The 15,605-nt window shown below is 33.3% G+C and overlaps 1 pseudogene; it reads right to left on the reverse strand.

Annotated features, from left to right (window-relative positions):
• Window positions 1-14,227: 14,227 nt before the first annotated feature.
• LOC148880223 (putative rRNA-processing protein EBP2 homolog pseudogene) lies at window positions 14,228-14,888 on the reverse strand (annotated as a pseudogene).
• Window positions 14,889-15,605: the final 717 nt, after the last annotated feature.

The raw sequence follows: 15,605 nt of genomic DNA on the forward strand, positions 1-15,605 counted from the left end.
ACCTGAGACCCAGAAAGAATCAAAGAATTACTGAATTACAAGATACCAATGCCAGATTCATGGGAGTTGTTTATTTTGGATTTTCAAAACGTGGAGTTATTTGGTTCATAAAAACAAAATGCTTCTTAACGAAAAATAGAATAGAAAAAGAAAAGAATATGTATTACATATTTACATGCTCATGCCAAGTGTGTTTGTAGAACAGTGCCACGTGGACGGATGTGATCCATCACTGTCACCTAGAATATCCACAATTGGAAGGGAACTAGGAAAAGGGATTGGGCATGTGTTCTGAAGAGTCAAAAGTCATAACAGCCATGAATGTTTCAGTTTTATCTGAAAAAACTAAAACCCTAGTTTATTTGAAAACTACATATCGTATTATATTATTCAAATTTACCAACATAAGTGGTCTATAATCTATATGATAAAAATCATGGGCTATTAGACCACATCAAAGTAAATTTAATAAGATGGAAGACGACTGGTTTACTATCAATTAAGTTTGAATGTTCAACAAGAATTCTGTTTCTATATATCCGGGGAGCCTAGGGCATCACTCATCAGATGAGTGATTTCTTCATTAAGCAAAGCAAGAAGAGAAAGGTCGGTAAAACGAAAGTGATAAATGGATCCCTCAGCATTACTATATCCTCGGGAACGTCTGCTGAGAATGACAAATTCAAGTAGGAGTTTGGCTTCAGTCAGGGCAAATCTCGTAGCAATCTTTTCTGCCTTGCATTGAGAATATTTCTATACTTATGCGCTTTATTTCATGGGAGATAATCTCAATACAATGTTGCAAAAGGCTGTTAAAACGGTGTGGGCATGGGTTTGAAGCCAAACTCTTCAAGTAGGGGAGATGTTTTTGATTCGTGGCTACAGTGTCTTGTGGGTAGGTGATAGGTGTGGGTAGCGGATCCAAATTGGTATGATAAAGGGGCCTTAATTGCTGATTAAGATCGCTTGCTTTTAATTACAAAAAAAAGAAAAGAAAAAGAACTCCCATATAAGTATACTAGTGTTTTTAATAAGGTTAGTAGTATTTAATACGACATGTGAACATGATACGAATACAATATGAAGTTAGTGGGTTTAGGTTTAATTTAATCATGCTCATATCAGAATCATGTCAGCCCATTTTAACACAATTAATAAATGTGTTAATATAATTTATCTATGATTTGAAATTTTAAATAATGATGATATTGAATGTATTTTATGAATTTGCTTAGATGATAGATGATTGACTATTTAAATTTATTTATTGTTTAAATAGGTTAATTACTTAATTATATTGATTTCGTGTTAATTCAAATTATAGAATTAAATATGTTAATCGTATTAATTCAAATTATGCCGATTGTATTTTGTTATCCGTATAATAATTAGGTCATGTAGGTATTTGAAAATTTGACATGTTTAATTAATTTTGTCTTGTTCGTGTCTACCCATGTATCTAAGTAGCCCTATCCCAACATGTCACGAGAACATGAATTTCCATCCTTAATTTTCTATTCATAAAAGTTTGGTACAAGTCCTAATTTGTCTCCTTAATTAAAAGGAAAAAAAAGTCTTGAAGAAGGTTCAACTCTACTGATGAGTTAGTTTTCAAAATGTATATACCAAATTAAAAGTCAAAGTCTACTATGGAAAATTCGCATATCCACAACTAGAAAACTGGAGCAGTTTATCACCATAAAATGAGCTAGTTCTCTTACTTACCAATGACAACCAATCAAAAGTCTTTTGGGACAAGACAAATAATCTAGAAGATAGACTTTATAAAATGAGCTAGTTCATGTCACTATACCTATTATATACTTTGTCAAAATAATTTAGAAGATAGACTTTATAATATTAAACTATATATATGACAAATGTTAATAAGGTTTGTTTGGGAGTGTTTATGTTAAAAATAAGTGCTTAAAAATAAGTTCTTATTCGATTAAGCACTTATTTTCATTTGGCATCTATTTATATAGACTGTTTGGTGATCATTTTCTCCAATAAGCATTCGAATAAGCAAGTGTAACTCTTTTGTCCTTCATTTTCTTTTAAATTTTCAAAATATCCAATCCAAAGTGAATGAATAAAAGCATTTTTACAAACGTACTTTCATAAAAGCAGTTCCCTAAAATACTTTTATAAAAGTGCTTTTTATAAAATTACTTCCATAAAAATGCTTTCACAAAAGTACTTCTATAAACGTGCTTTCATAAAAATACTTTTGTAACAGTGTTTTCATAAAAATAATTTTATAAAAGTGCTTTCATGTAATAGTACTTTTACAAAAGTGTTTTCGTATGAGTACTTCTATAAAAGTGCTTTTGTAAAATACTTTACTTTTGTAAAAGTAATTTTATACTTTTATAAAAGTGCTTTTGTAAAATTGTTTTTGTAAAATGGTTATAATTGATATTATAAAAATTCACTGGGGACAATTATGAGAGACAAAAATGAATAAGTGCTTATTGTATGAGCACTTCAAAAAAGCTTGAAATTTGGGCTTAAAAAATAAGCACTTATTTTAAGCTTACTTCCCAAATTCTAATTAGTGCTTAATGGTGTTGTCCCTGTCCCTGTCCCTGTCCCTGCCCAAATAAGCACTTATTTCCAATAAACACTTGTTTTTAAGCACTCCCAAACATGACCTAAGTAATCCTCTACTTCCAAACTACCATTTCCTTTCCTGTGACTTTCCAGGAAAATTTCCTTTTGTCTAATAATTAAATCTGCTTTCAAGGCTCTATATAAAGACCAAGGAACCAATTCATCATTTGTGTAAAGAAACAAAAAATCTCAAAGATTACACACTACTTTGTAGAAGAAGGGCATGAAGCTTGCAGGGCCTACACTCATATTTCTTCATTTGTGTCTGGCAGCAGCTCTCATCACCCTTCTTGTGTTCTCTTTGTCACCTTCAATCTCCCAACATCACAGTGTTCTGTTTTCTGCCTTTGCTTTGATATTAAAGGTGAAATCCAGTCCCATTTTTGGGTTTTGCATATGCAACTTGATTATCGTTGCAATATCTTTGGGAAGTAGTTCGAGGGCATCGGATGGAGAATTTGATTACTGGTTTGTGCCACTCCCTTCGATAGCACATCAAAGGGAGGAGGAAAGACAAGATGTAGATGACGATGACAGAGATAGTTTTGATGAGAATTACTCTGATGATGATGACAACGGTAATGGTGATGCTCTTGATGGTTACGAGAATTGCAAAGATGATATTCATGATTGTTCTGATGACGAAGACGATGATTTTCATGGTTATGATGGGTATGATGAAGATAACGACGATGATCTCAATGAAGAAGATGATGAAGATAGTGAAGCTGGAAGCTGTGATGAATTCATTGCTAGGATCAATAAAGAATGGAGAGCTGAATGGGTAAGAGAGAAGCTGCTACTTGGAATAGGGGTGCAGTCCAAGGATATGGGTACCCATTAATTCATGCTAGTTTTGATCAATAATTATGTACATATGCATGGAATCTCAGTCTTGTATTTTGTCATAGATCTTGTTCTTCTTATTACCTTCCCTCTTTTATTATTATTCTTTTGGGGTTTGGAGATGAAGTTTTCTATCAGAATTCAGAACCGTGCAAGCCATTGTATAAATTTGATTATTATTGTAAATACTTAATATGCAATCAAAAGAATCATCTATATATACAATATCCATTGTGTTTCCAACAAATAAAACACGTTTAATTAACCCTTTTATTTGTATATTAAGTTTTGCAACTCATGAGTCATACTCACAAGCAGTTGTTCCAAAGTACAATAAGGATGTGTTTGGTTTGATAGAAAATAAGATAGAAATGGAAAGTTATTAGGGTCCATTTGGTTCAGAATTGGAATCGGAATCGAAATCCTCTAGATTCAGAATTGCAATGATAAATGGTCCATTCCTATAGTTTGTTTGGCTCATACAAAAATGAAAATGGAATTAGAATTAGCATAAATGGGGTTTCATTCTCAAGGGAGAGGCTGGAAATGGCCATTCCCTCAAATGGGGGAATGCCACTCCAACAAGAATGGAAATAGGATTTTGATTCCGTCCAACCAAACAGTTGGAATCGGAATAATCCATTCCAATTCCGACTCCAAACCCACATTCCCATGAACCAAACGGAGCCTTATATCTCAATTATCAATTTCAAAAAGCTTATAGAGAAATTTCCCTCATCGTTTCTCTCATTTTTCTACTAGCCTAATCAACCATCAATTAATGGTTTCCAATTCATCTCTTTTCCTAATTAACATCCAACTTAGTAATTAAGCAACGATTATTCTCTAATCTATGAGATACTCTTGACTTGACTTACACCACTAACCAATCCAGTCAACCAAGAATTGGGGTTTGTTCTTTGGCGGTCAATCCTCCTCACGTAACGTACATGTAGGGCCCCTTGGTTGTACTAAAGTTTAAACCGGAGTGATTGAAGAATACAAGTAAACTTATAGTAATATCATAATTAGACGTAAATGAGGTGCATTCATTTTTGAATAATCAAGGATTAATCTTATAAAATATTGTTTAATGGAGATGTCAGCCAGCAGACGTCTTTGAATTAAGTGGGGTGGTATTGTCAAATTGTCATCACTATGTACACTTAATTAAATTAGAATCTGAATTTGAGGTATGCGATATGACTGATGTGGGTGTGTACCAGCCTGACGAGAAAAAAATTTGGAAGAGTAATTGATGGAGATATTTGATATTTTGAATTATTATAAATTTGTAATGGAATTCAGAATTCTAGAAGTAGGAACACAAATGATTCATAATGGCAACGCTCTTTGACCCGGGAAGATAATGATGTGATTCCACTCCTCCTGAGACTAGAGGAGCCCTAACTCCTATTATTTCTGTCATTTTTTGTTGTTGTTTCACACTTAACCACTCTTTTTTCATTGTTGTTTGTGGTTAGTCAAGAAATTAAAATATAGTATTGAGTATCATGTCAGTGAGCTTAGATACAGATATGGTTTCAAAATGCATGAATACAATGAAAGGATATAGAGAACTGTAATGTGGGCTGGTCCGGTGGCCATGTTTGGCATGGTAGAATCGTTAGAGTTCTGTGTGGGGCTTAGGCTGCAGAGGGGACTGGGCCTCCAAGGCACGACCTAGAGGCATGGCATGCGGGCTGGTACAACACGACCTTGATATCATACTGATACGACACACACAGCACGAGTGCGGCAGCAAGACTCTAGCAGTTCGAGGAGGCCAACGACTATATTTGGCTTTTTTTTTTTTTGAGTATTTTGACTAAAACTATCTTTAATTTTCAAATAATCCAACATTATTTTCATATGGTTTTAGATGTTACTTTTTTTTCAAATTCACTTGGCTTTTCTCAATGTATTTTCAAATTTTAATTGAGAAAAAATAAAAATACATTTTCAAATGTATGGTTAGTCAGTTGAGAATTAAAAATACATTTCTCAAGAAAATAAAAAATAACCATAATTTTTCAGTTGAGAAAAGAGAAAATTTTCAAATTTTAATTTAAAAAAAAATTAAAGATAGTTTTATTTCACTTGGCTTTTTTTATTTTTTCTTAGTGAAATAAAATTTCCACATTTTTTTCTAACTTATTGTCTATTATTCATGTTAATTTTCTGCTATTAGATATTACTTTTTTTTTCTATTTTTTCTTAGTGAAATAAAATTCCCACATTTTTTCTAACTTATTGTCTACTAATCATGTTAATTTTCTGCTATTAGATATTACCTTTTTTTTGTTTTTTTTTTTCTATTTTTTCTTAGTGAAATAAAATTTTAACGTTTTTTTATAACTTATTGTCTATTATTCATGTTAATTTTATGCTATTAGATGTTACTTTTTTTTTTCTATTTTTTCTTAGTGAAATAAAATTTCCACATTTTTTCTAACTTATTGTCTACTAATCATGTTAATTTTCTGCTATTAGATGTTACTTTTTTTTCTATTTTTTCTTTGTGAAATAAAATTTTCACATTTTTTCTAACTTATTGTCTACTAATGATGTTAATTTTCTGCTATTAGATGTTACTTTTTTTTCTATTTTTTCTTAGTGAAATAAAATTTTAACATTTTTTCTAACTTATTGTCTATTATTCATGTTAATTTTATGCTATTAGATGTTACTTTTTTTTTTTCTATTTTTTCTTTGTGAAATAAAATTTTCACATTTTTTCTAACTTATTGGCCATTATTCATGTTAATTTTCTGCTGTTAGATGTTATTTTTTTTTTAATTTTTTCTTAGTTTAGAAAAACTGGAAAAGAAAAAAATAGGACCAGGTGGCCAGCGGCCTAGGCTAGGTCTGCCATGGCCCAGTTCCTCAGACCCGGCACTATTGGGAAGTGGGCCACAGGCCATACCGGGCCTGACCTGCTGGGAAGGGGACCATGCTGCCCAAGCACAGCCTGCCAAGGGCCAAGGCCCAAGGCCCAACACGACACAACACGAATGGCATCCGGGCCACCTTCAATCCATGTTGTGATGGCATGGCATGACCCACATTGCAAGTCTATATATTAGTAGATACACTTAAATACATCAAGGAAATTGCAATAATTCTTGCAAATGCATTAATAAAACTAAGTTTAAGGTTGAAATAATTACAAATAAGGTATAAATACATAAGAAAATGCATATGTTAATAGTACATAAGAAGAAATGCATTACAATTAATGTAGTAGATACCTACATATATCATATAATTTTATTTATAAATACATTAAATTCTCAAATATTTTGTAGACAAGATTTTTTTGCTTTTTATAAATGATAAATACGCTAGTTATTTAATGTAAATAATCATTTGAGATTAAAAAACATTTTTATATGAATTTTGTAAAATACTAATAATTAATTTAATATTTACTAATTTTGTAAAATACAATTATATATTATTATTTATTTGACTTATTAGTGGTCTAGGAGCATACTTTAAAAGTAAATGATTTGGGTTAAAATCACACTGATAGATGATCAGTGTGTACACATAGCGTGCTCCGTATACGATATATTTTGATCCATGTAGAGTTTGGTTTTGACAAAAAGAGAAAAATATAAGAGAGAAAGGAGAAAGAGAAAGTTGAGGAAAAGTTTTCAAAACGAAAATATTAGTAGCCCTCTTAAAGAAACAGTTTAAGTAGGCCGGTCAGAAATGTAACCTACATGAAACCGACTTCTTATTAAGATGTTTAGGGTGTAAATAGATTGAATTCGAATCGAATCAAGTAATATTCAAATTTAAATCCGAATAGAAGATTCAATATCCGTCAATATTTAAATTCGAATTCAACCAATTAATTATTTTAGTTAATTAATAAATATATAAGATAAATATTTTATTTATTTAAAGTATATAAATATATAAATTATTTATATAATTTAATTATTATATACATAAATTATATAAAATATTTATATTTTATATATTATTTATAAAAATTAAATAATTGATCGAATTCGGATATTTATCAAATTGAATTAGGTCATATCTAAATTCGACTGATTAGATATTCGAATTATCTAAATTAAATTCGATTATGTCGAATCTCGAATTCAAAATTGAATTTTTGAATATGGCTGACACCCCTAAAAATATTATCCTCTTAGAACCACAGGTTTTGGTCGGAACCAGGATTGTGATCAGATCTTAGGTTCAAATGGCCAGGTCTAAGAACACTGCTTGAACTAGAATTCAGATTAGCTGAATGCGATAATTGTAATTAATTAACAAGCTGTGGAACCAGTGGCAATGCTGGAAAAATATATGGGACCCACAGTGAGAAATTAAATGATTGTGGGTTCCATCTTCCATGTATTTTATAACTGGTGGACAGTTATCAGTGGTTTCACAACCTGTCTAACAGCTATTATGTTCAACTAATCCATACGGTCATTTAGGCGGTGATTGGTTTGAAAGAACTTGCTATTTTTCTTTCAAACCAAACACAGCCTTAAGGGGATGATGGTGTGGAATCGATCTAATCACATATCATCAAAATTATTGCACTTATTTCAAAGCATCCAATAGATATCTAATATTTTAGATTGACCTTAGTTCTCTCTCTTGACAATCTAACAACTCTTCTTAATTTTCTAATAGATAAAAAACATGCACAATACACCACAGCCAAGGTTCAAAATATGGATACCCACATGAGTTTCCAATAATTGATATTTTTATTTTTATTTTTCAGTTGAATATTTCACAGAGTTGATTACTAACATTTAAAAATATTTCACAGATATTTTTAAACTCCGTTTTTGTTTTTAAAAGGAAAAATAATTTGGTTTTCAAAAAATAATACGCGAAATATTGACTTTTAAAACAAAGACAAATTTTCTAGTATAGAAATTATATGATTTATAGAATAATCAAATGAAAATATGTTTTTGAAGCTAAATTCAAGAACATAATTTTTGTTTCAGTTTTTGAAAACGAAACACATATACAATTAAAAACATGTTTATTGATTTATTTATTGTTTTAAGAAACAATCTATTTTCATTTATCGTTTCCTAAACACTGGACATTTATATAATACACATGATACAATGCGACACATATCGATACTTCAAACTTTAACCACATCTGTTCACAAATTAATAAATTAATTAAAAATAATTTAAGTTCTCCTACCCATATGAGATGATGTCCTGCTTTACAACGTGCCTAGACGTATAGGTGACGAGAGTCATGATTCTGTTTGGACTTTGGGGGATGAATGTATTGAATTGCACATGTAAAGCTGGGCTCTGTTTGTTTGGTTGCACGTTTATGAAGGAAAAATTAATTAATGATTTCCTTAGATAACGGAATTCAATAGAAAAATGAATCTCCATTCCAAAAATGACTTGTAAAAAATTAACAGCAATGATCATTCCTAGTTTTGTTTGCGGTTATGTTTGGTTTGAAGGAAAAAGTAGGGAAAGGCAAGGAAACTTTTACAAATATTGCATCCTTTTCTTTCCTTTTCCTACATTTTCCTTCAAACCAAACATAACTAGAGAGTTACATTTTTATCATCTACAAATCTACCATCACACGCCTTCTCCAATAGCTTCTTGGAAGCAAACAGACCTTTAGTGGTGCTTAGACCTATTCATGGGCCGGGTAGTCCAACGTCCTGGCCCAGCCTGGCCTGCACCCTAGTTGGACTTGGACAAGTAGTAAGACCCGCAGGCCTGACCTCGGACCCAAAACACCAAGCCCAATTGTGTTTCGGGCCGGGCTCGGGATTTGTTATAAAAGCCTGGCCTGACTGATTTATATAATATATATTAATAATTTAATATATATACATTTTTTTATTTTTTCTTTATAATTTCTTCCTCTCTCTCTCTCTCTCTGCTCAGCCGCTTCAGCAATAGCAGTGGCATGAATTTTAGACTTTGGGCTTGAGCCCGGGCTTTTTATGAGGGCCAGGCTTGGACTCGGGCCTTCAAAAAATCTGTTAATGAAGAATGAAATCCCGTCCCGACCCATGAACGGATCTAGTGGTTCTGCTTTGAAGAAACCAATGAAAGAAGCTTCAGTGTCCTATTACAAAACAATACAAGCTATGTTTGGTGAAAAATCCAAAAAGCCCAAATTTGCTGTTCATCAGTCACTTTTTGGGATTGCCCATTTCGGGCTCTTTAAAATAATTTATCCAGAGCACTTTAAAGCAGCTGAACAGTTAGCTCAACTGAATCTTCAGCTCAATTCTCCCAAACAAGCCTTTCAACATATAGCTGTGCAATTCAGTAATAGGACTAAAAAATAATCTGTTTATGCTCTCCTGATTTTTCTCCAAACAGTGCTTGGCAATTCACTCCCCTTAGCAGCAATGTGAACGCCCTCCGAAGTCCAAACCAACTCACATTTGTTATCACAGTGTCATTGCCAGTGTCATAGCCCTGCGCTGAGACCAATAAATCAAAGCCTTTGATTTGTTGTGATGGCCCCACATTGAATTAAATGAAGTGACTTATTGGTGGGAAAAGTGAATTCATTACAAACTGCCACAGACAATTGGACAGGATTTGGTCGAGTCCATTATAAATGGACCAGGTTCATTCCGATCCAATGAATATTTTAGACCATTTTGGACCGATTCAGTTCAATGTCCGTCTAATTCATCTAAATTAATTTTGATTTGGAAAAGGTCCACTCCAAAATTGGTTTATTGACACTCCTACTCTTTGATATGTTGATCAAGGTTTTAAAAATTGGACGGGACACATTAAGGTTGAATGATTCGATCAGTTCGAACGGATGACCCATTCTGGCTTAAAAAACAAAAATGAATATTAATAAATAAAATAAAAAATGACCAAAACTATTATCTGGGTCAACGGGTCAACGGTTAAACCACCCTAGCGAAATCAACGGTTTTGGCCAAAAAGTGATTTTAAGATCAACCAGCATCGGTTACCTGACTAGTTCTTGGGCAACCAGTCCGACCTTCCGATCCAATCCGATCCGGTTTTTAAAAGAACGATGTTGAGTGTATTAATCTATTATTGGAGTTTACTGGATTAATCAAAACATATATTGATGCCACGTCATTCCACGTGTACAGAGTTGTTATGGTGTATCGTGGTCGACCTCGGCCCAGTATTAGGAGAGGAGAACGTCAGACGATTTGAACTAATTATCCATTGAAACTTCAAAAGAGAAGCTTCCAGGATATAACAATATGACTTCTATTTTTTGGGTAAAAACTAATAGGATGAGTATGATGAGGTTGACTGGTTGAGGTTCCATTGTCCTACGTGGCAACCATGTGCAGGTTCATTTCTTAATTCTGATATCTCAATTAAGCAAATATTACAACGGGGGAATTCAGAGAGAATTTAAGCCACAAACTACAAGCTACAAAGCAAAGAATCACACCATGAACATGAATCATGGCGCCTCATCTCTTTGCTTAAAACAAAACGCCCCAAACCGTCTAAACACACTGAAGTCTAATTGATCAAAGTTTCATTGCTGAGTCAATCAATGTATTAAGAAGGAAGAATTGAACAACCATCATATTCATATATATTTCTTACACAACGACTACCAGCAGCAGCAGCATTGAACAGAAGCTTCTTCGTCCGCTGATCAACACCTCCTTCCCTTGCAAATCTCTCTATGAAGAGTGAAGTCTTGAAGATAGGGGGAGGTCCCCAACATCTCTGCTTTCCATCCCCTGCTCACCTTGTATATGAATTCCTCTACTCTCCTCCGCAGCTCATCTTCTTCTTCATCATCTTTGTCGCCCACCACACCTGGGTCCTCGTTCTTGGAGTCGTTGGTGGCATGAAGTGATGCCTCAATATCTTTGGAAAGCAGCAATGTTTCTTCATCTCTTACTTTCACATTTCTCTTATTGGTGAGACGTAGCGTTGAGGCTCCAATTCGAGCTTTTTGATCGGAATGTGAAATGGGCTTTGAACCGCTTACGAGGAGGAGGACTACAATCAAGTTGCAGACACAGAAGACGATGAGAGAGTTGGAAGCAGCCAGAGTGATCCACTCCACTGTAGAATCCAACATGTTAGAGAGAGAGAGAGAGAGAGGCTGGAACCTTGCTTGTCTAAGACTAAGAGGTGCGACCGGAGAGCGAGATGGAGAAGTTCCACGCCCCCTCTAAATTGAAGCTCTGTTTTGACTTTTGAGTTTTGATGAGGAAGCTTATGACGTGTTGTACCAAAGTCAGAAAGTGTTTTATAGGTCCGAATATGATATCGGAAAGGTATTAAAAAAAACTTGTAACCAATCGTAAGTAATTACTAATTAGTAAAAAAACTTGATGGATTAAAGTTTGTTTTTCCAGTATCATACCTATCCATCGTCATTGATAAAGTGTTTAAGTGATTTTCATGTGAAAATTTTTTATGATGATAATGATAGTATATAATATATTTTTAATATTTTTTATAATATTTTTATGTCTATGAAAATTTATTTTTATTTGTCATATATTTTTGTGTGTTTTCATCTTTTTGAATTTTTATTATTTAATTATGATATTATAAGTTGATACATTTGACATGAAAGGTTAAATTGTTAATCCACCACCAAACAGGAAAACAATTTCACTTTTGGATTAGTCTTAGATTTTGTATTTTATTTTCATATGTTTTATACACTTTTTCATATTTTTTATTTTTATTATTTAACTATGAGATCAAGGGTTGACACATATTATCTAAAAGGTTAAATTGTTGACTTGTCACGAGAAAAACAGTTTCATTTTTGGGTTAGTATTAAATTTTATATTTTATATCCCACATCAATAAAAATAACTATTTTCACATGATTTCTGTATTATTACATAAATGTTTTTTTTACAAAATTTCTATATTATTACATAATTTTTTGTGGTTTGTATTTTTTAAATTTTTTATTTAATTATGATATCAAGGGTTGAAAGGTTGAATTGTTGATCTGCCACCACAAAAAATATTTTTATTTTTGGATTGGTTTTAAATTTATATTTCATTCCAACATCAATAAGAATAATTATTATTTATCACACTTTTTTTTTTCTCTATAACTAATATAAAACATTAGAGATGTGTCTAGTTTTCTATATTTTTTGTATTTATTTCTATTTGAAAAAAATATTTAATTATGACATCACAAGTTGGTCCATTTGACCCAGATGGTTGAATTGCTTATTTGCCACTAGGATGGAAGAACGGTTTCACTATGGGTCAATGTTAAAAAGCATGTGTTTTTTATCATTAAACATCATTGAATATAGACATAAGATAAAATTTATGGGTGGAAAAAAAAACTTAAATATAGAATTCAATGAGGGAATGAGAGTTAATACCCTAAATATAAGACTTAATGTGAGGAAATTGAATAAAGAGAAATATAGCAATTCAAATTACATTGTGTGCCCTCACAATTAAAAAGGGACCAAATTCAAAAATATGGATACTGCAATTAAGAATAGGATTAATGAATATAATAGGGGTTAATACCTTAAGACTGTGTTTGGACCAAATTCAAAAATAGGGATACTGCACTTAGGAATAGGATTAATGAATATAATAGGGGTTAATACCTTAAGGCTGTGTTTGGTTTGAAGGAAAAAGTAGGGAAAGGTAGGGAAACCTTTACAAACCTTGTATAGATTTCCCTACCTTTCCCTAGCTTTTTCCTTCAAACCAAACATAGCCTAAATATAAGACTTAATGAAGGGAATTTGAATGAAGAGAAAAATAATTGTTCAAATTACACTTCTGTCCTTACAATTAATGAGAGACTAAATTCAAATATTGGGATATTTTTAATCTTCACACTTTTAATAATAGTATAGATATAGATAATCTTTCTACTCTCTAAATTATTTAATCATTAATGTATTGAGAAAGTTTATTCAAGGCATGTCAAGATTATCTCAACTGTCATCACCAAATAATCATTGCCCGATGAAGCTTATGCTGCAACCTCAGGGCAGACCCAAAGCCCACGTCTCCTTATTCTACTTCTATTCCAAAGGTCCATATAAGATGAACCCATTAAGGCAGCCCACGTCTCTCAAGTCCCCCATCGCTGAATACAACAAATAGTTAATCAGACTTGTCCAAGGCTTGTCTACTTAGTCGTTGCTTGGTTGTCCAAGAGAATAACAATTAATTAACAAATAGTTAGAACGTGATTAGTTAGCTCTTATCTAGTTGGACTGGCTTTTCTTGATGGCAATCTTGTCGACGGAGACCCCATTATCATTACAATTATATTTATTATTGGGATTGGTGGTTATAGCAGTCTTCCTTCCTTTTCCAACTGAACAAATATGTTTATTTAAAAGACCCAATTGGTTTGTTTGGTGGTTAATATCGCTATCTAAGTGACCCAATTAGGGGTGTCAATGGACCAATAGGGTTTGGATTGGATCCATCCGAATCAAAATTAATTTGAACGAATTGGATGGACCAATAGGACATATCGAATTGTAGTAATCAGACTTAATGGTCGTCCAAAGTATTTATTGGATTGGATGCAATCCTTCAATGGATTTCCTTACATATTCTCTTTGGTGGGGGCGATTGAATAAATACCTATCGTTCATTTTCGAAATTAATTTAATCCATGGAAGTTGGTAGAGGTAGGGAATACCCATGTGTGAGCCAAGATAGGCTTACCTACATTAAAGCTAGTTATATATCTCAAGTTGACCTCTTGTGTTTGCCAAACCTGTGAGTTGAGTACGTACAACTCACAAGTGAAGTGTTCTTATTGCTCTTATCTGACCTTTCCAAAACTTTTTCCCGTCTTCAAAGGTCAGACCCATGTCACCATCTTTACCTCTGACAGGAAAATATGCCTTGTCTCTACTTCCTCCACTTCTTCACAGATTCAATCTCCTCCTCACTCCTCCTCTCTCTCTCTCTCTCTCTCTGAGCTTCTGGGCCTGCACTTCTTTAGCTATATTTACTCTTGGACTCTCTAGCTTTCCTTCTCTCTCCAGCCTCCTCAATCTTAAGCCTGATCTTCACCTTCTCCATGTGAGAATCTGTCTCCACAATCTCTACATAATAATCAGAAGGCCTGAGAAAAAGGAGTCCCATTGAGTGCGACCTTTCAAAAGCCAGCCAAGTTCCTTCCAGTGCTTGAGTGTAGAAAGCAAGCTCAGGAGCCAGGTCATCATTCACATCAATCTCTTGTTCTTGATCAATACCAATATAGAAGTTGCGGATCCATTCCACATTGTCAGGCCAACTTGTATCACCTAGCTTCTCTAGGAGACCATCCCTGTTGTATATGGAGTTCTTAGAAGGTCCAGTCAACACCGCATCCTCTTCTTCTGATTCTGATTCAGATGCTTCATCATCAACATCTCCCATCCCATCTTCCTCTGTTTTATCCACAATGAACATTGTTGGTTCTTTTTTCGACAACACCCATTTGTATTTGATTCTGAACCTATTTGAAGAACAGGGAAAAAAATGTAGGAAAGCTGTAAATATAAACCATGCATTAAATAACACCAGAAGCACAGATTATTCGATCTCCAATCACTGAGGAAATGACATGCCATTTCTTGTCTAGTTATTGTTGTTTCATGCACTGATTAGTATGGAGTTTGCAATTGAAAAGATATAGAATGGGTCATGACAAAACTAGCACTTACCAGATTATTAATTCTTTTTTAATTAGAAATAGTAGTATCTTAATTCTTAATTAATCAGGTTTCAAGAACATCCAAGCATTGTAAGTATTTGAAAAGCATGACCAGTTCAATGGAGCGGATACCCACATTATATTCAATGACTTGTTGATCTGTTCGGGTACCGGGCATTTGGTACCCGAACCTGACTATGTAGGTTTATAATCGGGTATCAGGATACTCACGTTAAATATAATTGGGTTCGGGTAACAAACACCCTAAATTCAAAACTCAAACCCTATAGGGTTTGATAAAAAGATCCCATTTGGGTCAGAACAGGCCAGTCACCCTAATTTTCCCGTGAAATTGCCATCCCTACCGACCATAAAAGAGAAACCAAAAGTGAATGGGCTGGGCTTTAGACCACCAACAATTGAGTGGTCCGCAAGTAGACGATTCAGCATGTTTGACATAACCGACCCAATTA

Source organism: Nelumbo lutea, chromosome 1 (assembly GCF_056320005.1).
Source record: "Nelumbo lutea isolate HS-2025 chromosome 1, American lotus-T2T, whole genome shotgun sequence".
Classification (NCBI taxonomy): domain Eukaryota; kingdom Viridiplantae; phylum Streptophyta; class Magnoliopsida; order Proteales; family Nelumbonaceae; genus Nelumbo; species Nelumbo lutea.